Below are 27,745 nucleotides of genomic sequence, written 5' to 3' on the forward strand. Positions count from 1 at the left end.
GTATGCAGGCAGGAACTGGAAAATGTGTATGCAGGCAGGAACTGGAAGATGTGTATGCAGGCGGGTGAGCTAGCTGGGTGGTGAGACCTATGATATCACACTGCCGCGTCTTCAAGGCATAGGTCATGGCCGGAGCACGACTGAACCTCTAAGAAGAGCCCGGTCCAACAGTTCACTCTGAAGGTGCAGAAAGCTGCTCTGGCTCCGCGGAACACCTTGCAACTGGTCGCGGCACACTAGTGTGCCACGGCACACTGGTTGAAAAAGCCTGATCTAGAGTGCATAAGTATTCACACTAGAGATGTGCACCGGAAATGTTTCGGGTTTTGTATTTTGGTTTTGGATTCGGTTTCGCGGCCGTGTTTTGGATTCGGATGCGTTTTGGCAAAGCCTCCCTTAAAAAATTTTTGTCGGATTTGGGTGTGTTTTGGATTCGGATGTTTTTTTTCCAAAAAACCCTCAAAAACAGCTTGAATCATAGAATTTGGGGGTCATTTTGATCCTATAGTATTATTAACCTCAATTTCCACAATTTCCACTCATCTCCAGTCTATTCTGAATACCTCACACCTCACAATACTATTTTTAGTCCTAAAATTTGCACCGAGGTCGCTGGATGACTAAGCAAAGCGACCCTAGAGGGCGGCACAAAACACCTGGCCCATCTAGGAGTGGCACTGCAGTGTCAGACAGGATGGCACTTCAAAAAATTGGCCCCAAACAGCACATGATGCAAAGAAAAGAGAAAAAGAGGTACACTGTTTAGAATCCAGTCCGGTGTTTAAAAAAAAAAAAAGTCTTGTTTTGTTAAGCAAAATTTAGTCTTGCCTTGTCTTGCCTTGCCTTGCCTTGCCTTGCCTTGTCTTGCCTTGTCTTGCCTTGCCTTGCCTTGCCTTGCCTTGTCTTGCCTTGTCTTGTCTAGTTTTAAATCCTCCTATATCTACTATGCAAGCCCTGCAGGCATCTCTCGCAGCCCTGAACTCTGTATTCAGTGCTTTGAGACCAGAGCGACTAGAAGTTTTGCAGCAATCCCTAAAGCAACTGCAAAACCTTCTGACTAAAATCTTGCTCATTTTGCCAGAAGTCGTTGAGAGTACATCTATCTCTAAAGAGACTCTTGTTCACAGTATGGTGACAAGAGAATCCTCTGGTTTAATTGAAGAGAAAAGGTTTAAAAGATTTCTGCGGCCCAGGCTCTCAGAAGAGGAGCGTCTGCGTCGCAGAAACTTAAACTTATGCCTATATTGTGGGGGTTTAGGCCATTATCTGCAGACCTGTGAGTTGCGCAAGCCAAAGTGTGGTGACGAGTCTTGCCCTCTGGCCAAGTTGAGTCATGATACAAGACCTACTCCTGTCTCTACTGTGGCAGAGGTACTTGTCACACAACCCACACAAAAAAACTCTCTGTCCTATAATTGGGGTCCTTGGGCAAGGGAGCCCCATTATAGATTCAGGAATCAAAAGAGAATGTTTCTCTCCTCTCTTGAGGTTCCTGTGGAAGCGGAGTTGCAAGTCCCTGGAGTGGTGCCCGATGCCCAGGTTCCTGGAGTGGTGCCCGATGCCCAGGGTCCTGGAGTGGTGCCCGATGCCCAGGGTCCTGGAGTGGTGCCCGTAGCCCAGGGTCCTGGAGTGGTGCCCGTAGCCCAGGGTCCTGGAGTGGTGCCCGTAGCCCAGGGTCCTGGAGTGGTGCCCGTAGCCCAGGGTCCTGGAGTGGTGCCCGATGCCCAGAGTACTGGAGCGGTACCCGATGCCCAGAGTACTGGAGCGGTACCCGATGCCCAGAGTGCTGGAGCGGTACCCGATGCCCAGAGTGCTGGAGCGGTACCCGATGCCCAGAGTGCTGGAGCGGTACCCGATGCCCAGAGTGCTGGAGCGGTACCCGATGCCCAGAGTGCTGGAGCGGTACCCGATGCCCAGAGTGCTGGAGCGGTACCCGATGCCCTAGCTTATAGAGGGACATCAAATATTATAGTTCAGGTGTCCATACCGGAAGGGGTCTCAGAAGCTGTTACCCCAGGTAGGGACTTGAAAAGCGCAACCCTAGAAAGGGTCTCTAAAACCATAGTTTTTGAGGGGAACTCGAGAAGCAAAACCCCAGAAGGGATCTTTGAAGTAATATCCCCAAGTGGGGTCTCGAGAGACGCAGCCCCAAAGAAGGGTCTAGAAGTCGCTTCGCCAGGAAAGAACTTAAGAAGCATAGCATTAGTGGAGGATCTGAACGTTATTGCTTCAGCAAAAGTCCCGGAAGTCATAGTCCCGGGAGAACTTTCGATAATTATCGACTCAGAGAGGGAGGCCGATGGCCCGATCCCAGTCAGGGAGGCCAACGGCCCGGTCCCAGTAAAAGAATCCAAGGTGCTGGCCCCAGCGGGGTTCTCGGAGGCCACTGCCCCAGCGGGGTTCTCGGAGGCCACTGCCCCAGCAGGGTTCTCGGAGGCCACTGTCCCAGCGGGGTTCTCGGAGGCCACTGTCCCAGCGGGGTTCCCGGAGGCCACTGCCCCAGCGGGGTTCCCGGAGGCCACTGCCCCAGCGGGGTTCCCGGAAGTCACTGCCCCGGGTGGGGTTCAGAAAGTCACTGCCCCGGGTGGGGTTCAGAAAGTCACTGCCCCGGGTGGGGTTCAGAAAGTCACTGCCCCGGGTGGGGTTCAGAAAGTCTCAGCCCCGGGTGGGGTTCAGAGAATCTCAGCCTCGAGTAAGGTCAATAGTGACCAGGTCCTAGCAAAGCACTCCAGTCAGTCAGATGAGAAGGAAACAGATCCTGACTCTGATATCTCAACATCCATAACCTTTGATGGGGACTTCGCCCAATTTCTGGCGCTTTTCAAACACTATTACACTATTATGTTGTCTAGACCATTTCTGGGCATCACTTCAGAAAACCTTGGGCTCTATCTGATTTATTCTTTTAGAGGAGAGCCTTCTGAGTGGGCGACCAGCCTAATGAAAGCTGAAGATCCCATTCTTCAGGATCCCCTAGCATTCTGTGATGCAATTGTTAAAAGATACGGTTCCAAAGAAATTGGTTCAGGTTCCTCTAAGTCACCCGTCTTGTCTGCTGAGAGTCCACCAAATACTGTAAACTCGGCACAAGAGTCCCAGCCCGTTGTTTTGACTGCAGGATGTGCTTTTTTGACTTCTTCTTCTAATAATAGTACTTTACCAGAAAGTTCAGCTCCCAAGGGTAAGAGACCTGTCTCTGATTTGAACGCAGCCTTGCTGGGTGGTACCATCAGTTCAGACAATGTTTGGGGAATTACCTTGGTCAGACCTAAAGAGCTTTGTAAAAAGAAGAAGAAGAAAAAGAAATAATTTTTGACTCTTGCCTTGATTAAAAAAAAAAAAAAAGATTTTTTTTCCCTTGTCTTGTGTCCAGTGGCCACCATCAAGGGGAGGGCACTGTTACATGTTGTTGCTACAGCTTGTTTTTTGTTTTCTTGTCTGTTAGACCAGTGTGTCAGGTTTTTTTTTTTTTATCCCTTGTTCTGGATAGTCTGAATTTTGGGGTCTTTTGACCGCTCCTCAAGGGGGGGGGGGGTAATGTTATGAGCCACGGCTGTGGCTCATTCCTGTTTAGCAGTTTTGTTCTGTATTTCATGTTATACTTCTGTTTATGTTCCCCGTGGGTGTCATGGGGTGCTCGGAGCTCACCCTTAAGGAGGGGATACTGTTATGAACCACAGGTAGTGGTTCATTCCTATTTTATGTTTATAAAGTTGTCTTGCATGCCAGGATTTCCTGTTGCTCTGTTCTAGAATACTCTTGTCTGCTGCCGCTGGTGAGTCTGTGTAATTTCAGCTTGTTCCCATGTGTTCAGCCTCACCTGGCTGCTAATTGCATCTTGTCAGTTTGGAATCATGCAACAGGGCAGCTGCATGGGATTATTAATTAGGCCTCTCTGTTATATGCTGGCTGACTGCAATTCACAGACGCTGGTGATATTTCTGGGTTTTCAGTCTGCTTGAGTTCTGAGCTTGGTTCCTGCTAGTTCCTGAGCTTCCTGTGTCGATTCCTGTGTCAGTCCCTGTGTCGATTCCTATGTCTGATCCCGTGTCCTGCCGTGAGGCGTTCCTGTCCTGAGGTCCAGTACCTTTGCCTGTGCAAGTTTCTGGCTTCTTGGTGTCCACCGGTTTGTCATTTGGGATTCTGCCTGTCCTCCAGTTCTGAGAGTCTGTGTCAGCAGCATTGGGAGTTCCTGTCCGTTTGCCAGTATTCGTACCAGTTCCGTGAGTAGCGGCACGGCCGCGTCCGTCGGCTTAGGCCGCTGTATTCCCTTATTATTTATGTCACTGGTGTTTTGCAGAGGGTTCTGCTTATGCTGTCACCGCCGGTACACAAAAGTATTGTGTCGGCGTGTGGTCAGCATTTCCTTTGTTGTTCTTTTCCTTTGGCGGCAAGCCGCACATACTTTGGTTTTAGGTTTGTTAGTAGCCCCTGGCCTTGTTGTTTAGTCAGAGGGCCCCTTGTTATCACCCTGTCTCGGTTCACTCTTTGTCTCTCATTAAGACCTGAGGGGGCATCGAAGTTGGGCAGACGTAATCCGCCCTTCAAACGCGGCTGCCATGGGCTCAAGCAACCATAGTCTCGCAAGAGTGTACTGACAGCACGGGTGAGACAACGGAGATAGGGCGCCAGGGGCTATTCCCTTTCCATTCCCCTTTCCCAGCATTACGTCCTGGTGCTCTGGACTCGCTTCATAACATCTCCCTTGTTCTGAGCACCAGGAACCTAACATTATCACCAGCCATACCACAAAAAAGAAATAAAACTTTTTTTTCTTTTTTGGCCCAGTCCAGTGTCTAGTCTAGAATCCAGTCTTGTCTAGAATTCAGTGTGCAGAATCCAATCCGGTGTTTAGAATCCAGTCCGGTGTTTAGAATCCAGTCCGGTGTTTAAAAAAAAAAAAAGTCTTGTTTTGTTTAGCAAAATTTAGTCTTGCCTTGCCTTGTCTTGCCTTGCCTTGCCTTGTCTTGCCTTGTCTTGTCTAGTTTTAAATCCTCCTATATCTACTATGCAAGCCCTGCAGGCATCTCTCGCAGCCCTGAACTCTGTATTCAGTGCTTTGAGACCAGAGCGACTAGAAGTTTTGCAGCAATCCCTAAAGCAACTGCAAAACCTTCTGACTAAAATCTTGCTCATTTTGCCAGAAGTCGTTGAGAGTACATCTATCTCTAAAGAGACTCTTGTTCACAGTATGGTGACAAGAGAATCCTCTGGTTTAATTGAAGAGAAAAGGTTTAAAAGATTTCTGCGGCCCAGGCTCTCAGAAGAGGAGCGTCTGCGTCGCAGAAACTTAAACTTATGCCTATATTGTGGGGGTTTAGGCCATTATCTGCAGACCTGTGAGTTGCGCAAGCCAAAGTGTGGTGACGAGTCTTGCCCTCTGGCCAAGTTGAGTCATGATACAAGACCTACTCCTGTCTCTACTGTGGCAGAGGTACTTGTCACACAACCCACACAAAAAAACTCTCTGTCCTATAATTGGGGTCCTTGGACAAGGGAGCCCCATTATAGATTCAGGAATCAAAAGAGAATGTTTCTCTCCTCTCTTGAGGTTCCTGTGGAAGCGGAGTTGCAAGTCCCTGGAGTGGTGCCCGATGCCCAGGTTCCTGGAGTGGTGCCCGATGCCCAGGTTCCTGGAGTGGTGCCCGATGCCCAGGGTCCTGGAGTGGTGCCCGTAGCCCAGGGTCCTGGAGTGGTGCCCGATGCCCAGGGTCCTGGAGTGGTGCCCGTAGCCCAGGGTCCTGGAGTGGTGCCCGTAGCCCAGGGTCCTGGAGTGGTGCCCGTAGCCCAGGGTCCTGGAGTGGTGCCCGTAGCCCAGGGTCTTGGAGTGGTGCCCGATGCCCAGAGTACTGGAGCGGTACCCGATGCCCAGAGTGCTGGAGCGGTACCCGATGCCCAGAGTGCTGGAGCGGTACCCGATGCCCAGAGTGCTGGAGCGGTACCCGATGCCCAGAGTGCTGGAGCGGTACCCGATGCCCAGAGTACTGGAGCGGTACCCGATGCCCAGAGTGCTGGAGCGGTACCCGATGCCCTAGCTTATAGAGGGACATCAAATATTATAGTTCAGGTGTCCATACCGGAAGGGGTCTCAGAAGCTGTTACCCCAGGTAGGGACTTGAAAAGCGCAACCCTAGAAAGGGTCTCTAAAACCATAGTTTTTGAGGGGAACTCGAGAAGCAAAACCCCAGAAGGGATCTTTGAAGTAATATCCCCAAGTGGGGTCTCGAGAGACGCAGCCCCAAAGAAGGGTCTAGAAGTCGCTTCCCCAGGAAAGAACTTAAGAAGCATAGCATTAGTGGAGGATCTGAACGTTATTGCTTCAGCAAAAGTCCCGGAAGTCATAGTCCCGGGAGAACTTTCGATAATTATCGACTCAGAGAGGGAGGCCGATGGCCCGATCCCAGTCAGGGAGGCCAACGGCCCGGTCCCAGTAAAAGAATCCAAGGTGCTGGCCCCAGCGGGGTTCTCGGAGGCCACTGCCCCAGCGGGGTTCTCGGAGGCCACTGCCCCAGCAGGGTTCTCGGAGGCCACTGTCCCAGCGGGGTTCTCAGAGGCCACTGTCCCAGCGGGGTTCCCGGAGGCCACTGTCCCAGCGGGGTTCCCAGAGGCCACTGCCCCAGCGGGGTTCCCGGAGGCCACTGCCCCAGCGGGGTTCCCGGAAGTCACTGCCCCGGGTGGGGTTCAGAAAGTCACTGCCCCGGGTGGGGTTCAGAAAGTCACTGCCCCGGGTGGGGTTCAGAAAGTCACTGCCCCGGGTGGGGTTCAGAAAGTCACTGCCCCGGGTGTGGTTCAGAAAGTCTCAGCCCCGGGTGGGCTTCAGAGAATCTCAGCCTCGAGTAAGGTCAATAGTGACCAGGTCCTAGCAAATCACTCCAGTCAGTCAGATGAGAAGGAAACAGATCCTGACTCTGATATCTCAACATCCATAACCTTTGATGGGGACTTCGCCCAATTTCTGGCGCTTTTCAAACACTATTACACTATTATGTTGTCTAGACCATTTCTGGGCATCACTTCAGAAAACCTTGGGCTCTATCTGATTTATTCTTTTAGAGGAGAGCCTTCTGAGTGGGCGACCAGCCTAATGAAAGCTGAAGATCCCATTCTTCAGGATCCCCTAGCATTCTGTGATGCAATTGTTAAAAGATACGGTTCCAAAGAAATTGGTTCAGGTTCCTCTAAGTCACCCGTCTTGTCTGCTGAGAGTCCACCAAATACTGTAAACTCGGCACAAGAGTCCCAGCCCATTGTTTTGACTGCAGGATGTGCTTTTTTGACTTCTTCTTCTAATAATAGTACTTTACCAGAAAGTTCAGCTCCCAAGGGTAAGAGACCTGTCTCTGATTTGAACGCAGCCTTGCTGGGTGGTACCATCAGTTCAGACAATGTTTGGGGAATTACCTTGGTCAGACCTAAAGAGCTTTGTAAAAAGAAGAAGAAGAAAAAGAAATAATTTTTGACTCTTGCCTTGATAAAAAAAAAAAAAAAAGATTTTTTTCCCCTTGTCTTGTGTCCAGTGGCCACCATCAAGGGGAGGGCACTGTTACAAGTTGTTGCTACAGCTTGTTTTTTGTTTTCTTGTCTGTTAGACCAGTGTGTCAGGTTTTTGTTTTTTTATCCCTTGTTCTGGATAGTCTGAATTTTGGGGTCTTTTGACCCCTCCTCAAGGGGGGGGTAATGTTATGAGCCACGGCTGTGGCTCATTCCTGTTTTGCAGTTTTGTTCTGTATTTCATGTTATACTTCTGTTTATGTTCCCCGTGGGTGTCATGGGGTGCTCGGAGCTCACCCTTAAGGAGGGGATACTGTTATGAACCACAGGTAGTGGTTCATTCCTATTTTATGTTTATAAAGTTGTCTTGCATGCCAGGATTTCCTGTTGCTCTGTTCTAGAATACTCTTGTCTGCTGCCGCTGGTGAGTCTGTGTAATTGCAGCTTGTTCCCATGTGTTCAGCCTCACCTGGCTGCTAATTGCATTTTGTCAGTTTGGAATCATGCAACAGGGCAGCTGCATGGGATTATTAATTAGGCCTCTCTGTTATATGCTGGCTGACTGCAATTCACAGACGCTGGTGATATTTCTGGGTTTTCAGTCTGCTTGAGTTCTGAGCTTGGTTCCTGCTAGTTCCTGAGCTTCCTGTGTCGATTCCTGTGTCAGTCCCTGTGTCGATTCCTATGTCTGATCCCGTGTCCTGCCGTGAGGCGTTCCTGTCCTGAGGTCCAGTACCTTTGCCTGTGCAAGTTTCTGGCTTCTTGGTGTCCACCGGTCTGTCGTTTGGGATTCTGCCTGTCCTCCAGTTCTGAGAGTCTGTGTCAGCAGCATTGGGAGTTCCTGTCCGTTTGCCAGTATTCGTACCGGTTCCGTGAGTAGCGGCACGGCCGCGTCCGTCGGCTTAGGCCGCTGTATTCCCTTATTATTTCTGTCACTGGTGTTTTGCAGAGGGTTCTGCTTATGCTGTCACCGCCGGTACACAAAAGTATTGTGTCGGCGTGTGGTCAGCATTTCCTTTGTTGTTCTTTTCCTTTGGCGGCAAGCCGCACATACTTTGGTTTTAGGTTTGTTAGTAGCCCCTGGCCTTGTTGTTTAGTCAGAGGGCCCCTTGTTATCACCCTGTCTCGGTTCACTCTTTGTCTCTCATTAAGACCTGAGGGGGCATCGAAGTTGGGCAGACGTAATCCGCCCTTCAAACGCGGCTGCCATGGGCTCAAGCAACCATAGTCTCGCAAGAGTGTACTGACAGCACGGGTGAGACAACGGAGATAGGGCGCCAGGGGCTATTCCCTTTCCATTCCCCTTTCCCAGCATTACGTCCTGGTGCTCTGGACTCGCTTCATAACATCTCCCTTGTTCTGAGCACCAGGAACCTAACACAGAACAGAGGGCTCTCCAAAACCTCGCCACAAACTGAACACCCCGGTCGGATATTATTTATGTGGGTAGTCCATGTAGACGGAAAATCTCCCGTAGGAAGATTTGGGCGAGTTTTGGGGCGGAAGGGAGACCCTGGAGAGGAACGAAATGGGCCATTTTGGTAAATCTGTCCACCACAACCCAGATGGCATTATATCCTTGAGAAGAAGGAAGGTCGGAGATGAAATCCATGGACAGATGTGACCAGGGACGGCTGGGAACAGATAATGGTTGTAACTGACCTACTGGAGACTGACGAGGAGTCTTGTGCTGCGCACATTTAGGACAAGATGCCACAAAGTCTTTGATGTCAACTTTCATATTTGGCCACCAGTACGTCTCAGAGAGGAATTTGAAGGTCTTCAGGACACCAGGATGTCCAGTGAATTTGGACTGATGAGCCCAAGACAGCAACTTGTAACGGAGTTCTGGGGAAACAAAAGTCTTACCAGGAGGCGGAGCAGGAGAGACTTGAGACAAAGCAAATACCACTGGGCTCAGGATGGAATGCGGGACTGAGTCGGACGTCTCCTCTTCGGACTGCATGGTCCGGGCAAAGCGCCTGTCACTCACCGCGGGCAGCGGCGGCCGCGCTTGTCCCTGCGGGTGACCTGGTCTGCCCGGCGCCTCTCTTCCCCCGGCGGTCTCCGGTCCCGGCGGCGGGTCGGCGCGTTCCTCCGGCGGCTTCCCGGAGCGAGGGCGCCGCCATCGTGAGTGAGGTCAAGGAGGCGGAGCAGGACTGACGTCACCTGCCTGCTCCGCCAATCAGACAAGGGCGGGGAATTCAAAACCAGACGCCGGGCTGAGATCCGGTGCCTGAGTATCTTCGTTTCTGCCTCAGAAGCTGTGATTTCCAGAGCTCCCACGTTCCTGCGATCTCTGTCCAAGCACCTCCGTGCCTCCAAGCACCTCCGTGCCTCCAAGCACTTCCGTGCCTCCAAGCACCACCGTGCCTCCAAGCACTTCCGTGCCTCCAAGCACCTCAGTGCCTCCAACCTCCGTGCCTCCAAGCACCTCCGTGCCTCCAGCACTTCAGTGCCTCCAGTGCCTTAGCATTCAGTCTCTCTGTGCTCCCGGCACCTTTGTGTCTCAGTACCTGTACCACCAGCACCTCAGTGCCTCCAACACCACAGTGCCTCCAACACCACAGTGCCTCAGCACTCAGCATTTCTGTGCCTCCGGCACCGCCGTGCCTCAATACCTGTGTCTCCAGCACTTCAGTACCTCTCTACCTCAGCATTCAGTATCTCTGCAAGTCTTGTCTTTCAGGAAACCTCCAAGAATTCTTCCGTGCTTCCTGCCTGCCGTCTTAATCCTGCATGAGGAAGACCTACATCCGGCCATCTCTACTGCGACCCAGTAGCGGTTCCTCTTCCCGGTCATCTGAAGAAGCCCCGAGTCCACAACACTCCCAAATCAGGTCAGTGATAGTATACTCAGGCCACATGGACCTGGGGAATCGGAACACAGACTCAAGTGCCATCCAGAACCTGGCTTCCCGAGTACAAAGTCAGGAAGCGGCACAAGGTCAGGTGATGCAGTACCTCCAGCTGTTGTCCGGGCGTCTGGATCAGATTCAGGCGTCTCTAGCCTCTGTAATTCCGGCACCTGTTCCAGTAGTCGCACCAGTTGCTGTTGCCAGTAATGTCCAAACTTCGGCTGGTATCACCCCACGCTTTCAGCTGCCTACTCCGTCCCGCTATAATGGGAATCCTAAAAATTGTTGCGGTTTCTTAAACCAATGCGAGGTACATTTCGAGCTACTTGCACACAACTTTCCTACAGACCGGTCCAAGGTAGCATACAGTATATTATTTCTCTGCTGAAGGGTCTGCCTTGGATTGGGTGTCTCCATTATGGGAACGATCTGATCCCATGGTCTCCAACTATACCAACTTCATCACGTCCTTTCGAAGAATTTTCGACGAACCCGGCAGGATGACCACTGCTTCTTCCGACTTGCTCCGTGTTCGACAGGGCGCCCGTTCCGTGGGTCAGTACGTGGTTCATTTCCAGACAATTGCCTCTGAACTATGCTGGAATAATGATGCCCTGAGAGCTGCCTTCTGGAACGGTCTCTCCGACCGGCTGAAAGATGAGCTGGTTACAAGGGATCTGCCGGATCCATTAGAAGAGTTGATTTCCCTTTGCGTCAAGGTGGATCTTCGGATGCAGGAACGTGGAAGAGAATGTAGCCGTTCGGATCGTTCCAGGTTCCGGAATCCTACTCCTAGACCTGTGGCTTTACCTAGCTCGGACGAGCCCATGCAAATTAACCGATCCCGACTGTCTCCGGAAGAACGACAGCGTCATCGTGAGGGTAAACTCTGCCTCTACTGTGGAGCCGCAGATCACTTTCTTAAATTTTGTAAATCCCGTCCGGAAACGGGCAGGCCTAGCTTGTTCCGGAGTAGTCAAGCTGGGAGTTATGACAAAAGCTTCTCCAACTTCGGACTGTTTGCTTCCTGTAACTCTAGTCTCCGATTCAGTCTCCAAGTCTTGTGAAGCCCTGTTGGATTCCGGGGCTGCGGGGAACTTCGTTTCTTTCTTCTGTGCCCAAAGCTTGGGTTTAAAGTTACGGCCTATCGAGCGGCCAATTTCCCTGACGGCTATCAACGGGACTAGAATTTCCAAGGGTCTTATAATGTGGCGCACGGGACCAGTTAAGCTGCAGGTCAGGAAGGTCTGGAACTCTTTGTAATCCCAGAAATGCACCATGATCTGGTTCTTGGAATGCCTTGGCAAAAAATTCATAATCCCCACATTGACTGGAAGTCTTCACAAATTCTGTCCCGGAGTTCCTTTTGTCACGCTCATTGTCTCACTCCTGTTTGTCCGCTCCGTGTCTCCTCCAAGACGGATGAAGAGCATATTCTGGAGGCGTATCAAGGGTACAAGGATGTATTTTCGGAACTAGCAGCTGATCTGTTACCACCTCATAGGCCTTGGGACTGTCCTATTGACCTTGTCCCAGGGAAGACGCCACCCCGTGGTCGCACATATCCCCTGTCACTTCCCGAGACTCAAGCTATGTCGGAGTATATTAAGTCCAATCTGCTCAAGGGATTTATTCGCCCCTCTTCCTCCCCTGCTGGAGCGGGCTTCTTTTTCGTGAAGAAGAAGGACGGGGGGTTGAGACCATGCATCGACTACCGCGGCTTAAACGATATTACTATCAAGAATAAATACCCCTTGCCACTAATCACAGAGTTATTTGATAGGGTTCGTGGTGCCCGCGTTTTCTCCAAACTCGACTTGAGGGGAGCTTATAATCTTATACGCATCCGAGAAGGGGATGAATGGAAGACTGCCTTCAATACCCGAGATGGGCATTACGAATACTTGGTGATGCCGTTTGGTCTCAGTAATGCTCCTGCTGTTTTCCAGGGATTTGTCAACGAAATCTTTCGTGACATGTTATATCAGAGTGTTGTGGTATATTTGGACGACATACTGATCTTTTCCAAGAATCTTGTCGAACACAGGACTCAAGTCAAAGAGGTGCTCCACCGTTTACGAGAGAATCATCTCTATGCTAAGCTTTCCAAATGTACCTTTGAAGTAACATCAATTCTATTCCTCGGTTATATCATCTCGGGGACGGAGCTTCGCATGGATCCGGAAAAGCTGTCTGCCATTCGTGACTGGACTCAGCCTCTTTCTTTGAAAGCAATACAAAGGTTCCTGGGCTTTGCGAATTACTACAGGAAATTCATTAGGGGTTTCTCCACCATTGTTGCGCCCATTACTGCCCTGACGAGAAAGGGTTCTAATCCAAGTTTGTGGCCTTCCGAAGCCATTGAGGCTTTTTCCCACTTAAAGTTAGCTTTCATGATGGCTCCAGTTCTCCAACAACCAAATTTCGATGAACCTTTCTTCCTAGAGGTTGATGCATCTTCAGTCGGCGTTGGGGCTGTTCTCTCTCAGTACTCCTCTGATAAGAAATTACATCCGTGTGGCTTCCATTCTCGTAAATTCTCTCCGGCCAAACGAAATGATACTATTGGAGACCAGGAACTCTTAGCAATTAAATCCGCCTTGGAAGAGTGGAGATATCTTTTGGAAGGGGCTAAACATGTGTTTACCATTTACACGGATCACAAAAATTTGCTGTACATCAAATACGCACAATGCTTGAATCCTCGCCAAGCGAGATGGGCACTTTTCTTTTCTCGATTCTCGTTTGTTATCAAGTACCGGGCCGGGACTCTCAATATTAAAGCAGATGCGCTTTCCCGTTCACAAGCTTCCACAGACGAGGATGAATCTCCTGAGCGGGGTTTAATTCTAAATCCAGTTTCTGTCTCTGCTGCTTTAACTACTCCAGCTCCTCCTCCTGGGAGAATGTCCGTACCAGCTAGATTCCGGCCAAGAATACTACAGTGGGTCCATAACTCCAAGTTTTCCGGTCATGCCGGTGCCCAGAAGATGTACAAGTTTCTGCAAAGGTCTTACTGGTGGAACACCATGAGGAAGGATGTACAAGATTACGTTAATTCTTGTCCACAGTGTACACAACATAAATCTCCTCATCTGCCTCCTGCAGGGTTACTTCGTCCTTTGCCTATCCCTGTGAGACCCTGGACTCACATTTCCATGGACTTCATCACTGACTTACCCTGTTCCAAGGGTTGCAACACCGTTTGGGTAATCATTGACCGTTTTTCGAAGATGGCACACTTCGTGCCTTTGACTGGTCTCCCGACAGCTCCGAAACTGGCTCTACTGTTCATCCAAGAACATTTTCGATTGCATGGGTTGCCACAAGAAATAGTTTCTGACCGTGGGGTACAGTTCACCGCCAGGTTTTGGAAAGCCCTCTGTTCAACTCTACAAATTAAACTTAAGTTTTCATCCGCTTATCATCCCCAAACAAATGGTCAAACGGAACGAGTCAATCAAGATCTAGAGACTTTCCTTCGTTTGTATCTCTCCCCTTCACAGGACAACTGGGTGGAGTTGTTGCCTTGGGCGGAGTTTGCCCACAACTATTTGTTTCATTCTTCCACTGGGGAATCACCATTCTTCGTCAACTACGGGTTCCATCCACGTGTTCCAGAATTTCCAAGCCTTCCGATAGAAGAGGTTCCAGCTGTAACGTCCACTCTACGACACTTCGGACAAATTTGGAGAAAGGTTCATGCAAATCTTAAGAAGGTTTCAGTCCGGTACAAGTTCTTCGCAGATAAGAAACGGCGAGCTGCACCTCAATACAAAGTTGGGGACAGGGTATGGCTGTCCACACGTAATCTCCGGTTGAAGGTGCCCACCATGAAGTTCGCTCCAAGGTTCATTGGTCCTTACCCTGTGCTACAAGTCTTAAATCCTGTGGTCTGTAAACTGGGTTTGCCTTCCCACCTTCGAATAACTAACGCCTTTCATGTTTCTCTCCTCCGTCCCCTCATTCTGGATCGGTTCCACTCAGCATCCCCTAGGCCAACGTCTGTAGTGACAGAAGCTGGAACGGAGTTTGAAATCAAAGCTATTCTTGACTCTCGTTATCTTCATAAAAAATTACAATACTTGGTAGACTGGAAGGGTTATGGCCCTGAGGAGAGAAGTTGGATTAAGGCTACTGAAGTAACGGCTCCTCGACTGGTTCAGATCTTCCACTCCAGACATCCAACTAAGCCCGAAAAGTGTCCAGGGGCCACTCCTGGAGGAGGCAGCGCTTGTCCCTGCGGGTGACCATGCCTGCCCGGCGCCTCTCTTCCCCCGGCGGTCTCCGGTCCCGTCGGCGGGTCGGCGTGTTCCTCCGGCGGCTTCCCGGAGCGAGGGCGCCGCCATCGTGAGTGAGGTCAAGAAGGCAGAGCAGGACTGACGTCACCTGCCTGCTCCGCCAATCAGGCAAGGGCGGGGAATTCAAAACCAGACGCCGGGCAGAGATCCGGTGCCTGAGTATCTTCATTTCTGCCTCAGAAGCTGTGATTTCCAGAGCTCCCACGTTCCTGCGATCTCCGTCAAAGCACCTCCGTGCCTCCAAGCACCTCCGTGCCTCCAAGGACTTCCGTGCCTCCAAGCACCTCTGTGCCTCCAAGCACCCCATGCCTCCAAGCACTTCCGTGCCTCCAAGCGCCTCCGTGCCTCCAAGCAACTCCGTGCCTCCAAGCACCTCCGTGCCTCCAACCTCCGTGCCTCCAAGCACCTCCATGCCTCCAAGCACCTCCGTGCCTCCATGCACCTCCGTGCCTCCAGCACTTCAGTGCCTCCAGTGCCTCAGCATTCAGTCTCACTGTGCTCCCGGAACCTTCGTGTCTCAGTACCTGTACCATCAGCACCTCAGTGCCTCCAACACCACAGTGCCTCCAACACCACAGTGTCTCCAACACCACAGTGCCTCAGCACTCAGCATTTCTGTGCCTCCGGCACCGCCGTGCCTCAATACCTGTGTCTCCAGCACTTCAGTACCTCTGTACCTCAGCATTCAGTATCTCTACAAGTCTTGTCTTTCAGGAAACCTTCAAGAATTCTTCCGTGCTTCCTGTCTGCCATCTTAATCCTGCATGAGGAAGACCTACATCCGGCCATCTCTACTGCAACCCAGTAGCTGTTCCTCTTCCCAGTCATCGGAAGAAGCCCCGAGTCCACAACACTCCCAAATCAGGTCAGTGATAGCGTCTGCCTTGATATTCTGAGAACCTGGGCGGAAATGAAGCTTAAAGTTAAAACGAGAGAAGAACATATCAGGAAGGAAACAAGTGGTGGAGAAAGTATTCCCTCAGGCGCTCAATACAGCAACAAAAATATTATAAAAGGAGTGGTACATTCCTTAATAAGTAGAAGAAATCCAGGACACAGTTGCAATCCTCTTTCACTTCTCAATTCCTCACAAATGCAGGGAGATATGTAAAGAAAAAATCACATGTGTAGTACAATCACAATTTAATGAAAAAACACTAACACACGTTTACATAAACATAATTCACATAAAAGTATTCTCCACAAAGATTCTGCTGAGAATGGGAGGCCAGAATAATTACCAGCAAAAAATGAGAACTGATTTTTGTCAGATCTCAAGAAAAGCAGTTTGTAATATAGTCACCAAGCGTCTCTCCGGAAAAGACCACTGGAACCAATCTTGGCAATCAATTCAGCTCTCCAGATCTTTCAGCAGCAGCAGCTTCGGAGTCCGGGCTGTCCCTTAATTACCAACGCGTTTCCACCCACGATGCTGCGGGTCTTTCTCAAGGTGAAGTAAGGGACAGTATTCTGATCCATATATTTATTCAAAAGTTCACCAATTAGAATCCTAATTCTCTATTGTAATCAGCTGTTGTATCACAAGTAAGTTGCCATGGAGATGCAATCCTCCAATCTCGGGCGACGATTACCGATACATCACTTCCGGGGGCGTGGTTCCGTATTTAACCAGCTATCAATGTCCTTAAATCCCTGCAGGCATTGGGCTTTAGAAAGGAGCCCCCAACACTCAGCCCATGTACTAATCGAAACATGTTCCGATGCTGGCCGGGATCTCCGCTGGTGACTCGGCAGCGGGACCTCCGCTAACCATCCCCGCAGGACTAATGTATCTGGTGACTTCCGCCAACCACCCACACCCAGGAAGTTCAAAATCATTATTTATTTATTTATTGTTTTATCCTTATAATGTTTTAATCTATGTTTATTTGTAGGTTCTATCATCTCTGAAAATTGGATTTTTAATCTGGATATATTATAATATATTTTGTATATATATATGCCAAGGAGATGCAATAGGGTTATTAAGACCGGTTATCACTTCCTGGTCTATTGGATGGCAAAAAGGGAATGAATGGTTGGCAGTAGTGTATGCAGCTGCAGCAGTGTCCACAATTAATAGTATGCAGAGTAATGGATGCTTACAAGATCCGCATCACCGGAAGTGACGGGGCCGAGATAGAGCCTGCATCACAGGATGTTACACGAGCGGCGGTTAGGTGGAAGTCCAGTGGTTGGCGGAAGCCGCCAGGGACATCCACTATACAGAAGCGGTTGGCGGAAGTCCCGCTCCCTGGGCGTGGGTGGTTGGCGGAAGTCACCAGAGACATTAGTCCTGCGGGTAGGGAACCAGGAACACGGAGGAACAGGTACCAGATCCAGATACATGGGTCGCAGGACTGACACAAAGTTCAGGACAACCACAGGCTCATCCTGCAGCTCCTGATATACCCCTTCATGTGCAGGCATTGGCTGGAGTAGCCAAGCTCCGGATTGGCCGCCGCACTCAGACTGGGAAGGACTGTCATGGCGGCTCCCATGCCGCGGCCCGGCGGGAACGCGGCGTGCTCACATGCCCGCTGACAACAGGAGCGCTCCCAGGCCCAGGATGACATCTGGCGACAGCGAGACGGGTGACAGCAGAACGTAGGGATCCCGGACGGAGTCCGCACCGACGGAGAGATGTGACAGTGGTGAGTCGATTCCTGACATGTGCCTGCTTGTCAGTGGGTTATGCACCTTGCCAGATGTCAAATCTACATGGAGCAGCTGGAGGGGACAAGAGCAGGTTTGCAAAATATTGATAGAAGAGCATATATGTTGGCGCATTCTCCGTGATTGTGTCAGCTTACGTTTTGGTGCACTGCACTTTCCTCCACCCCATTTCAGCCTACAGCTAAGTTTTAGCCGTTTTGGTCAAGATCAAGTGTAGTCGCTTCTTGGCCTTTTGGTTGTGATCTTGTATCATGGTTGAAGGGTCTGCTGGATGGATTGTTTTCTTCATTGGCGAAAGACCGAAAATATTCCAGGATGGAAGGCTTGGGAACACTATCCGTTTTTCAGTTGTGGAAGAGAAGAAAGACCGGATTGGACTACATTCTATAGTAAAGGATATATTTCTATTAATTGACCCTCCCCTTATATGTGTCTGTCTTTTAATAAAGCTTCGGGCTTGTGATTCCATCTTTAAACCGATAAACGAAACCCCAATAAGATGGGGCATGCAAAAATTGAGATAAAACTCAGTTTTGCTCCTCTCCACGGAAATCTTTAGTAAAAGGCGAAAGATTTATTCGTTCTGAAGAGAAACCAGAGCATAACCAAGATTCCTCCTGTCGCCTGAGTGCCGTGCCAGCAGTCCTCATTCAGCTCAAAGTGAGCACCCAATTTGAAAGAAAGAAAGCAGATTTCTCACCAGGCTTCCCCTTGCTATAAGCATGGTTTGTACTCTTTTCCACGTACTCCCAGATCTTTCAAGCAAGTAACATGGTCAAGAAAGTTCTGTTTGAAAAGAAACAAACATTTACTGTCATTTCTATGCAAATGAGCTTACATTAAAGCACACCCGTTCTATCTTTAAACCGATAAAAGAAACCCCAATAAGATGGGGCATGCAAAAATTGAGATAAAACTCAGTTTTGCTCCTCTCCACGGAAATCTTTAGTAAAAGGCGAAATATTTGTTCGTTCTGAAGAGAAACCAGAGCATGACCAAGATTCCACCTGTCACCTGAGTGCCAAGCCAGCAGTCCTCATTCAGCTTAAAGTGAGCGCCCAATTTGAAAGAAAGAAAGCAGATTTCTCACCAGGCTTCCCCTTGCTATAAGCATGGTTTGTACTCTTTTTCCATGTGCTCCCAGATCTTTCAAGCAATTAGTATGGTCAAGAAAGTTCTGTTTGAAAAGAAACAGGCATTTACTGTCATTGTTATGCAAATAAACTTACATTAAAGCTACCAAGAAAGCACACTCGTTCTGTCTTTAAACTGATAAAAGAAACCCCAATAATATGGGGCATGCAAAAATTGAGATAAAACTCAGTTTTGCTCCTCTCCACGGAAATCTTTAGTAAAAGGCGAAAGATTTGTTCGTTCTGAAGAGAAACCAGAGCATGACCAAGATTCCTCCTGTCGCCTGAGTGCCGTGCCAGCAGTCCTCATTCAGCTCAAAGTGAGCGCCCAATTTGAAAGAAAGCAGATTTCTCACCTGGCTTCCCTTGCTATAAGCATTCAGGTGTCTTTATCAATTGTTGCATTTAAAAAATCAAGCAATTATGGAACACAATGTTGCGACAATGTAACCCTATTTGCAAAATAGTACTAAATAAGTTTGTCGATGTAAGACATTTGCAAAGGCGCATCCAAAACACGCTGGAAAATGCAACTGAATCTGTTTTTGGAGGCTAGAATAGGAAATGTGCATTGGTCCTACAAGTACTGAAAGCTCTTCTCCCATCTCCCTTTTCTGAAAAGCCATTTAATATATGGTTCCCAGATAGGGGACATACTGTATCAGATATTGGCTTTCAAAAGCAGCAAATATCATACCACTTCTATTGCCATCAAAGATAAACATTGATTGTTTTCAGATATTGGATTGAAAAAGCAGTCTTTATTGACATAAATAAGCAAAAAAAACATACATAAACATTACACACATAAGTACCGTGTTGCAGCACAGCCAAAACACAATACAAATGCTGACGGTATAGTACAGTTCAAGAATTACAGCACAGGCCAGCCTACACTATAAATCATGAACTGCACTATACATTTAAACTATACAATAATACAACAGTTAATAAGGCTATGGGTGTGGAGTGTAAGAGAGTGAGGGAATCACAAGCCCGAAGCTTTATTGAAAGACAGACACATATAAGGGGAGGGTCAATAAATAGAAAGATATCCTTTACTATAGAAGGTAGTCCAATCCGGTCTTTCTGCTCTTCCACAACTGAGCAGCTGTGCGCCATTGGTCCCATACACCTCACATACTCTGGTCACTGTAAGGGTGCAGGGCGCAGGGGGGGGCGCCCTGGGCAGAATATAAACCTCTTTTTGGCACTGTATATATGTATGAGCCCCTGCCAATTTTACAGTTTAAGCGGGACAGAAGCCCGCCACCGAGGGGGCGGGGCTTCTTCCTCAGCACTCACTAGCGCCATTTTTTCTCCACAGCACCGCTGAGAGGAAGCTCACGGACTCTCCCCTGCTTATACCACGGTAGACAAGAGGATTGTAAAGAGAGTGGGGGCACATAATTCAGCGCAAATTACATACAGCAGTGCTACTGGGCAAACATTAAGTTACTGTGTTATTCCTGGGTTATATAGCGCTGGGGTGTGTGCTGGCATACTCTCTCTCTGTCTCTCCAAAGGACCTTGTGGGGGAACTGTCTTCAGAAAAAGCATTCCCTGTGTGTGTGGTGTGTCGGTACGCATGTGTCGACATGTCTGAGGAAGAAGGCTATATTAGAGAGGAGCGGAAGCAAATGAATGTGGTGTCTCCGCCGACAGCGCCGACACCTGACTGGATGGATATGTGGAATGTTTTAAATGCTAGTGTAAACTCATTGCACAAAAGATTAGACAAGGCTGAAGCTTTGGGACAGTCAGGGTCTCAACCCATGCCTGATCCTATGTCGCAGGAACTGTCATGGTCTCATAAGCACCCACTATCCCAGATTGTTGACACAGATACCAACACGGATTCTAACTCCAGTGTCGATTACGATGATGCAAAGTTACAGCCAAAATTGGCAAAATCCATTCGATATATGATTATGGCAATAAAAGATGTTTTGCACATCACAGAGGAACCCCCTGACCCTGACAAGAGGGTACATATGTACAAGGGAAAGAAGTCTGAGATAACCTTTCCCTCCTCACACGAGCTGAACGAGTTATGTGAAAAAGCTTGGGAATCTCCAGATAAAAGACTGCAGATTTCCAAAAGGATTCTTATGGCGTATCCTTTCCCATCAACGGATAGGTTACGATGGGAATCCTCCCCTAGGGTGGACAAAGCATTAACATGCTTATCCCAGAAGGTAGCCCTCCCGTCCCAGGATACGGCTACCCTCAAAGAGTCTGCTGACCGCAAACAGGAGATTACCCTGAAGTCCATTTATACACATTCAGGTACCTTACTCAGACCGGCAATTGCGTCGGCCTGGGTGTGTAGTGACACGGACGGATACCTTATCTGAGGGGATGGATACCCTAGATAAGGATACTATTTTATTGACCCTGGGGCATATAAGAGATGCTGTCATATATATGAGAGATGCTCAAAGAGACATTAGTCTACTGGGTTCTAGAATAAACGCTATGTCGATTTCTGCCAGAAGAGTCCTATGGACACGGTAATGGACAGGTGATGCCGACTCAAAAAGGCATATGGAGGTTTTACCTTACAGGGGTGAGGAATTGTTTGGGGAAGGTCTCTCGGACCTAGTCTCCACAGCTACAGCTGGAAAATCAAATTTTTTACCTTATCAAATGCAGTCCTTTCGGTCACAAAGAAACAAGAAAGTGCGAGGTGCGTCCTTTCTTGCCAGAGGTAGGGGCAGAGGAAAAAAGCTGCACAACATAGCTAGTTCCCAGGAACAGAAGTCCTCCCCAGCCTTTACAAAATCTACCGCATGACGCTAGGGCTCCACTGGCGGAGTCCGGCCCAGTGGGGGCACGTTCTTCGGAGTTTCAGCCACATCTGGGTTTACTCCCAGGTGGATCCCTGGGCAATAGAAATTGTTTCTCAGGGTCACAAGCTGGAATTCGAAGAAGTGCCTCCTCGCCGATTTTTCAAATTGGCTCTACCAACTTCTCCCCAGGAAAGGGAGATAGTGTTATATGCAATACAAAAATTGTATCTTCAACAGGTGGTGGTCAAGGTTTCCCTCCTCCAACAAGGAAAGGGATATTACTCGACCATGTTTGTAGTCCCGAAACCGGACGGTTCGGTCAGACCCATATTAAATTTGAAATCCCTGAACCTATACTTGAAAAGGTTCAAATTCAAGACGGAATCGCTAAGAGTGGTCATCGCAAGCATGGAAGGGGGGATTTTATGGTGTCCCTGGACATAAAGGATGCATACCTTCATGTCCCCATTTATCCACCTCATCAGGCGTACCTCAGATTTGCGTTACAGGACTGTCATTACCAATTTCAGACATTGCCGTTTGGTCTCTCCACGGTCCCTGAGAATTTTCACCAAGGTAATGGCGGAAATGATGGTGCTCCTGCGCAAGCAAGGTGTCACAATTATCCCGTACTTGGACGATCTTCTCATAAAAGCGAGATCAAGAGAGCAGTTGCTGAACAGCGTATCACTTTCACTGAAAGTGTTACAGCAACACGGCTGGATTCTCAATATCCCGAAGTCGCAGTTGGTTCCTACGACTCGTCTGTCTTTCTTGGGCATGATTCTGGACACGGACCAGAAGAGGGTTTATCTCCCGATAGAAAAGGCCCAGAAACTCATGACTCTTGTCAGGAATCTATTGAAACCAAAACAGGTGTCAGTGCATCACTGCACTCGAGTCCTGGGAAAGATGGTGGAATCATACGAGGCCATTCCATTCGGCAGGTTCCATGCGAGGACTATCCAATGGGACCTACTGGACAAGTGATCCGGGTCACATTTACAGATGCATCGGTTGATCACCCTGTCCCCCAGGGCCAGGGTATCACTCCTGTGGTGGCTGCAGAGTGCTCACCTTCTCGAGGGAAGCAGATTCGGCATTCAGGGCTGGATCCTGGTGACCACAGACGCAAGCCTCCGAGGTTGGAGTGCAGTCACCCAGGGAAGAAATTTCCAAGGTCTTTGGTCAAGTCAAGAGACTTGTCTTCACATCAACATCATGGAACTAAGGGCTATGGCCCTCATTCCGAGTTGTTCGCTCGGTATTTTTCATTGCATCGCAGTGAAAATCCGCTTAGTACGCATGCGCAATGTTCGCGACTGCGCCAAGTAACTTTACTATGAAGAAAGTATTTTTACTCACGGCTTTTTCTTCGCTCCGGCGATCGTAATGTGATTGACAGGAAATGGGTGTTACTGGGCGGAAACACGGCGTTTCAGGGGCGTGTGGCTGAAAATGCTACCGTTTCCGGAAAAAACGCAGGAGTGGCCGGAGAAACGGTGGGAGTGCCTGGGCGAACGCTGGGTGTGTTTGTGACGTCAACCAGGAACGACAAGCACTGAACTGATCGCACAGGCAGAGTAAGTCTGGTGCTACTCTGAAACTGCTAAGTAGTTAGTAATCGCAATATTGCGCATACATCGGTCGCAATTTTAAGAAGCTAAGATTCACTCCCAGTAGGCGTAGGCTTAGCGTGTGTAACTCTGCTAAATTCGCCTTGCGACCGATCAACTCGGAATGAGGGCCCATATACAAAGCCCTACGTCAACCTTTTTCTGAAGACAGTTCCCCCAAAAGGCCCTTTGGAGAGACAGAGAGAGAGAGTATGCCAGCACACACCCCAGCGCTATATAACCCAGGAATAACACAGTAACTTAATGTTTGCCCAGTAGCGCTGCTGTATGTGCCCCCCCCCCCCCCCCCATCTCTTTTCAACCCTCTTGTCTACCGTGGTATAAGCAAGGGAGAGTCCGGGGAGCTTCCTCTTAGCGGTGCTGTGGAGAAAAAATGGCGCTGGTGAGTGCTGAGGGAGAAGCCCCGCCCCACTGGCGGCGGGCTTCTGTCCCGCTTAAACTGTAAAATTGGCGGGGGCTCGTACATATATACAGTGCCCAGCTGTATATATGTTTTTTTTTTGCCTACACCCTTACAGTGACCGAAGTATGTGAGGTGTATGGGAGCAGTGGCGCACAGCTGCAGTGCTGTGCATTACCTTAGTGAAGATCATGAAGTCTTCTGCCACCTCTGAAGTCTTCTTTTCTTCTCATATTCACCTGGCTTCTATCTTCCGGCTCTGCGAGGGGGACGGCGGCGCGGCTCTGGGACGGACGGCGAGGGTGAGATCCTGTGTACCAATCCCTCAGGAGCTAATGGTGTCCAGTAGACTAAGAAGCAGGACCTTGCAACTCAGAGAGTAGGGCTGCTTCTCTCCCCTCAGCCCCTCGATGCAGGGAGTCTGTTGCCAGCAGTGCTCCCTGAAAATGTTAAACCTAACAAAATACTTTCTGTCAGAAAGCTCAGGAGAGCTCCTGAAAAGCACCCAGTCTCCACTGGGCACAGTATCAAACTGAGGTCTGGAGGAGGGGTATAGAGGGAGGAGCCAGTGCACACCCAGAACTAAATTCTTTCTTAAAGTGCCCATGTCTCCTGCGGAGCCCGTCTATCCCCATGGTCCTTACGGAGTCCCCAGCATCCTCTAGGACGTTAGAGAAAATAGGATTTTAATACCTACCGGTAAATCCTTTTCTGTTAGTCCGTAGAGGATGCTGGGCACCCGTCCCAGTGCGTACTGTGTCTGCAGTTATTAAATGGCCCTTAACTCCAGAACATTTATGTGGAGACAACTTTCCTGACTTGACCATCTTCCTTGGACGTTTTCCCCCTGTGTGACTGCTACCCAGCCTTGGAGGGTTGCATCCGTGGTACCTAGGATCCAGTCCTGGATCCCGAACCATCGCCCCTCTAGGAGGTGAGAACTGTGCAGCCACCAATGGAGTGAGATACTGGTCTTGGAAGATAGGATTATCCTCCGGTGCATGTGTAGGTGGGATCCGGACCACTTGTCCAACAGGTCCCACTGGAACACTCTGGCATGGAACCTGCCAAACTGAATGGCCTCGTAGGCCGCAACCATCTTCCCCAGCAACCGAATGCATTGATGTATTAACACTCTTGCTGGTTTCATAATCTGTTTGACCAGACTCTGGATCTCCAGAGCCTTTCCACTGGAAGAAAACCTCTTCTGTGTCCAGTATCACTCCCAAAAACAACAACCGCGTCATTGGGACCAACTGCGATTTTGGCAAGTTTAGGAGCCAACCATGTTGTTGAAGAACTGTCAGGGAGAGTACAATGTTTTGCACCAACTGGTCCCTGAATCTCGCCTTTATCAGGAGATCGTCCAAGTACGGGATAATTGTGACTCCTTGATTGCGAAGGAGAGCCATCATTTCCGCCATCACCCTGGTGAAAATCCTCGGAGCCGTGGACAGACCAAACGGCAACATCTGAAATTGGTAATGACAATCCTGAATTGCAAACCTCAGGTAGCTTGATGCAGTGGCTTAATGGGAACATATAAGTAGGCATCCTTTATGTCTACCAAAACCATGAAATCTCCTTCCTTCGGACTGGAGATCACTGCCCTGAGAGATTCCATCTTGAAATTTAATTTCTTTAGGTAGAAATTGAGGGATTTCAGATTTCAGATTGGTCTGACTGAGCCGTCCGGCTTCGGGACCATGAAGAGGCTTGAATAAAAACCTTCTCCTTGCTGACTAAGGCAGATTTGAACAATCGGTGAGGGGGAATATCTTGAAACCCCAGTTTGTACCCTTGGGACACTATTTGTAAAACCCACCAGTCCAGGTCCGAACGAATCCAGAACTGACTGAAGAGTTTTAGACGTGCCCCCACTGGTGCAGGCTCCTGCAAGAGAGCCCCAGCATCATGCAGTGGATTTGGCAGAAGCAGAGGATGATCTCTGCTCCTGCGATCTTGAAGAGGCTGCAGACCTCTTCCCTCTTCTCCTTCCTCTACCTGCAAAAAAAGGGGAATCTTAACTTCTTGCATATCTATTGGGCCGAAATGACTGCGTCAGATAATGATGCGTCTTCATCCGTTGGGAGGGAACATAGGGCAAGAAGGTTGACTTACCTGCGGGAGCTGCCGAGATCAAATCTACTAGGCCGTCACCAAACAAGGCTTCACCTTCATAGGGAAGAGACTCCCTTTCTTCTTGGAGTCAGCATCAGCATTCCCTTGGTGAATCCACAATGCCCCCTATCCGAGACTGCCATGAAATTGGCCCGTGAACTCAAGAGTCGTATATCCCTTGCAGTCTCACGCAAGTATGCTGCAGTGTCCTTGATATGATCCAACGTAAGGAGTATCCCATCTCTCCAGGGTATCTATATCGGATGACAAGGTATTCGACCAATTCTTGAATACTACTACTCACCCATGCGCATGTAATGGCAGGTCTAAGTAATGTACCCATGGTTACATAACTAGAAATAATGTAGCTTCCTGCATACGATCCGCTGGATTTGTGACAGGGCCCCGAGCAGAACAGGGGGTGACTCCCACTTTATTCTGTCTGCAGCGGGAAATGAATAAACAACTGGAATCCTTTTGGGGATTTGAAACCATCTTGTCAAGCTGGCCCAGACTTTCTCAAACAGAGATGGAGGAACGTAACATCAGCTTTCATTATATATCTATCTATATATATATATATACATATAGACCCCTTTGTCAGGAACAGTAGGGTCCTCAGTGATGTTAATATGTCCTTAATATCCACAATCATGTACTGAATGCTCCTTGCCAATATTGGATCTAATCAGGAAACATTATGGTTGACATAGGAATCAGTATCCGTGTCAGTATCAGTGTGTAGTAACTGGGCAAAATAACATTTTTGCTACCTCGCGGGGCCTGAGGGAAAAGAAGCATAGCGATGAACGTCTTGTATCTGGGACACAGATTTATCCAACCTTACTCTGATATTACTGAAACTTTCACCCAGTCAGTTATTGGTGGTGCCAACAGGGCCACCATCACATGTCTGCATTCCTAATATAGATTCCTCTTGGGAAAAACATTCAGCCACCGACATGTTGACACACATGTACCAAGTACCCACAGACACACCGGTTTATGGGGGACAGACTTTCGGTTAATCTGTCAGAGGGACACAGAGGAATTTTCAGCTCACAACCCAGCGCCAAAAGTACACAGTCTGGGAAATAATAAACTCTATAGTGATAGACTTGTAACGCTCTATAGATGTGCTGGTGAGGTGAGGAAGAAGCCCCGCCGCTGTAATGGCGCGCTTCTGTCCTGCTCAGAAATAAATAATTAATTACGCTGGCGGGGTAAGGACAGTGTCCAGGCACTAATGTCCACTTTTGCCAGCCTTTTGTGAGGAATTTATGCTGCCCAGGGTGCCCCCCCCCCTGCGCCCTGCACCCTGCAGTGCCTGTGTTTGTGTGGGAGCATGGCGCGCAGCGTTCCGCTCGCTGCGCGGTACCTCAGAATGCCGTCACTGGAGAAGAAGTCTTCTGTTCTTCTGCTACTCACCTGTCTTCTGACTTCTGGCTCTGTAAGGGGGTGACGGCAGGCTACGGGAGTGAGCATCTAGGCGTACCCAGCGATCAGCACCCTCAGGAGCTAATGGTGTCCTGTCAGCCAGAAGCAGAGCGATTGAACTTACTAGAAGTTGGTCATACTTCTCTCCCACGAAGCAGGGAGACTGTTGCCAGCAGCCTCCCTGAAAATAAGAAAAACTAACATAAGTCTTTTCAGAGAAACTCAGTAGAGCTCCCCTGTAGTGCATCCAGTCTCACTGGGCACAATTCTAAAACTGGAGTCTGGAGGATGGACATAGAGGGAGGAGACAGTTCACACCCTTTGAAAGTCTTAAAGTGCCCATGTCTCCTGCGGATCCCGTCTATACCCCATGGTACTTAATGTGACCCCAGAATCCTCTAGGGCGTAAGAGAAAACAAATAACGCACACATGAGGGGGAGAGAACAAAGAAAGCTATAAGGAGAAGAGGGGAGGGGAGGGAGGGGTTGGGGGAAGGTAAGGTAGTAAAGGCATAATGGATAAACTACAACCTTATACATATTCATTAATGTACCAGTAGTTAGAAGTAGAAGAGCTCTGCACGCCCCTTTTCTCTTTTCATATGCAGACGATGGTTGAAGCAAACTTTGACCCACTGCTTGGATGACATCACCACATGCAAATCCATCTGCTGCAGGCCTTCCCCCAGGAATGCTTGTACTAGTTGTTGCATTTGGTTTGTTGTTTGGGGGTGCTTCAGTATTAGGCAGCCTTCTGCCCTCCCATGTTCATCTGAAAATGTGTTCTCCCTGCAGTTATTGTCCCCAGATGAGAGTTCCCTTGTGCTGCCTCAGTTGAATCTCCTTCACTTGGCAGAGATGTGCCTGAGCAGCAGCCCTCCCCAGCCCTATCCCAAATC

The 27,745-nt window shown here is 49.2% G+C and overlaps 3 non-coding genes across 3 annotated transcripts; all 3 read right to left on the reverse strand.

Moving 5' to 3' along the window:
- Positions 1 to 17,813: 17,813 nt before the first annotated feature.
- LOC134971040 (U5 spliceosomal RNA) lies at positions 17,814 to 17,929 on the reverse strand. The gene has a single exon (XR_010190195.1). It is a non-coding gene; the product is annotated as a U5 spliceosomal RNA (small nuclear RNA).
- Positions 17,930 to 18,203: 274 nt separating this feature from the next.
- LOC134971041 (U5 spliceosomal RNA) lies at positions 18,204 to 18,319 on the reverse strand. The gene has a single exon (XR_010190196.1). It is a non-coding gene; the product is annotated as a U5 spliceosomal RNA (small nuclear RNA).
- Positions 18,320 to 18,606: 287 nt separating this feature from the next.
- Positions 18,607 to 18,722, reverse strand: LOC134971039 (U5 spliceosomal RNA). The gene has a single exon (XR_010190194.1). It is a non-coding gene; the product is annotated as a U5 spliceosomal RNA (small nuclear RNA).
- Between the last annotated feature and the right edge of the window lie 9,023 nt (positions 18,723 to 27,745).

This window comes from Pseudophryne corroboree, chromosome 11 (genome assembly GCF_028390025.1).
Source record: "Pseudophryne corroboree isolate aPseCor3 chromosome 11, aPseCor3.hap2, whole genome shotgun sequence".
In the NCBI taxonomy this organism is placed as follows: domain Eukaryota; kingdom Metazoa; phylum Chordata; class Amphibia; order Anura; family Myobatrachidae; genus Pseudophryne; species Pseudophryne corroboree.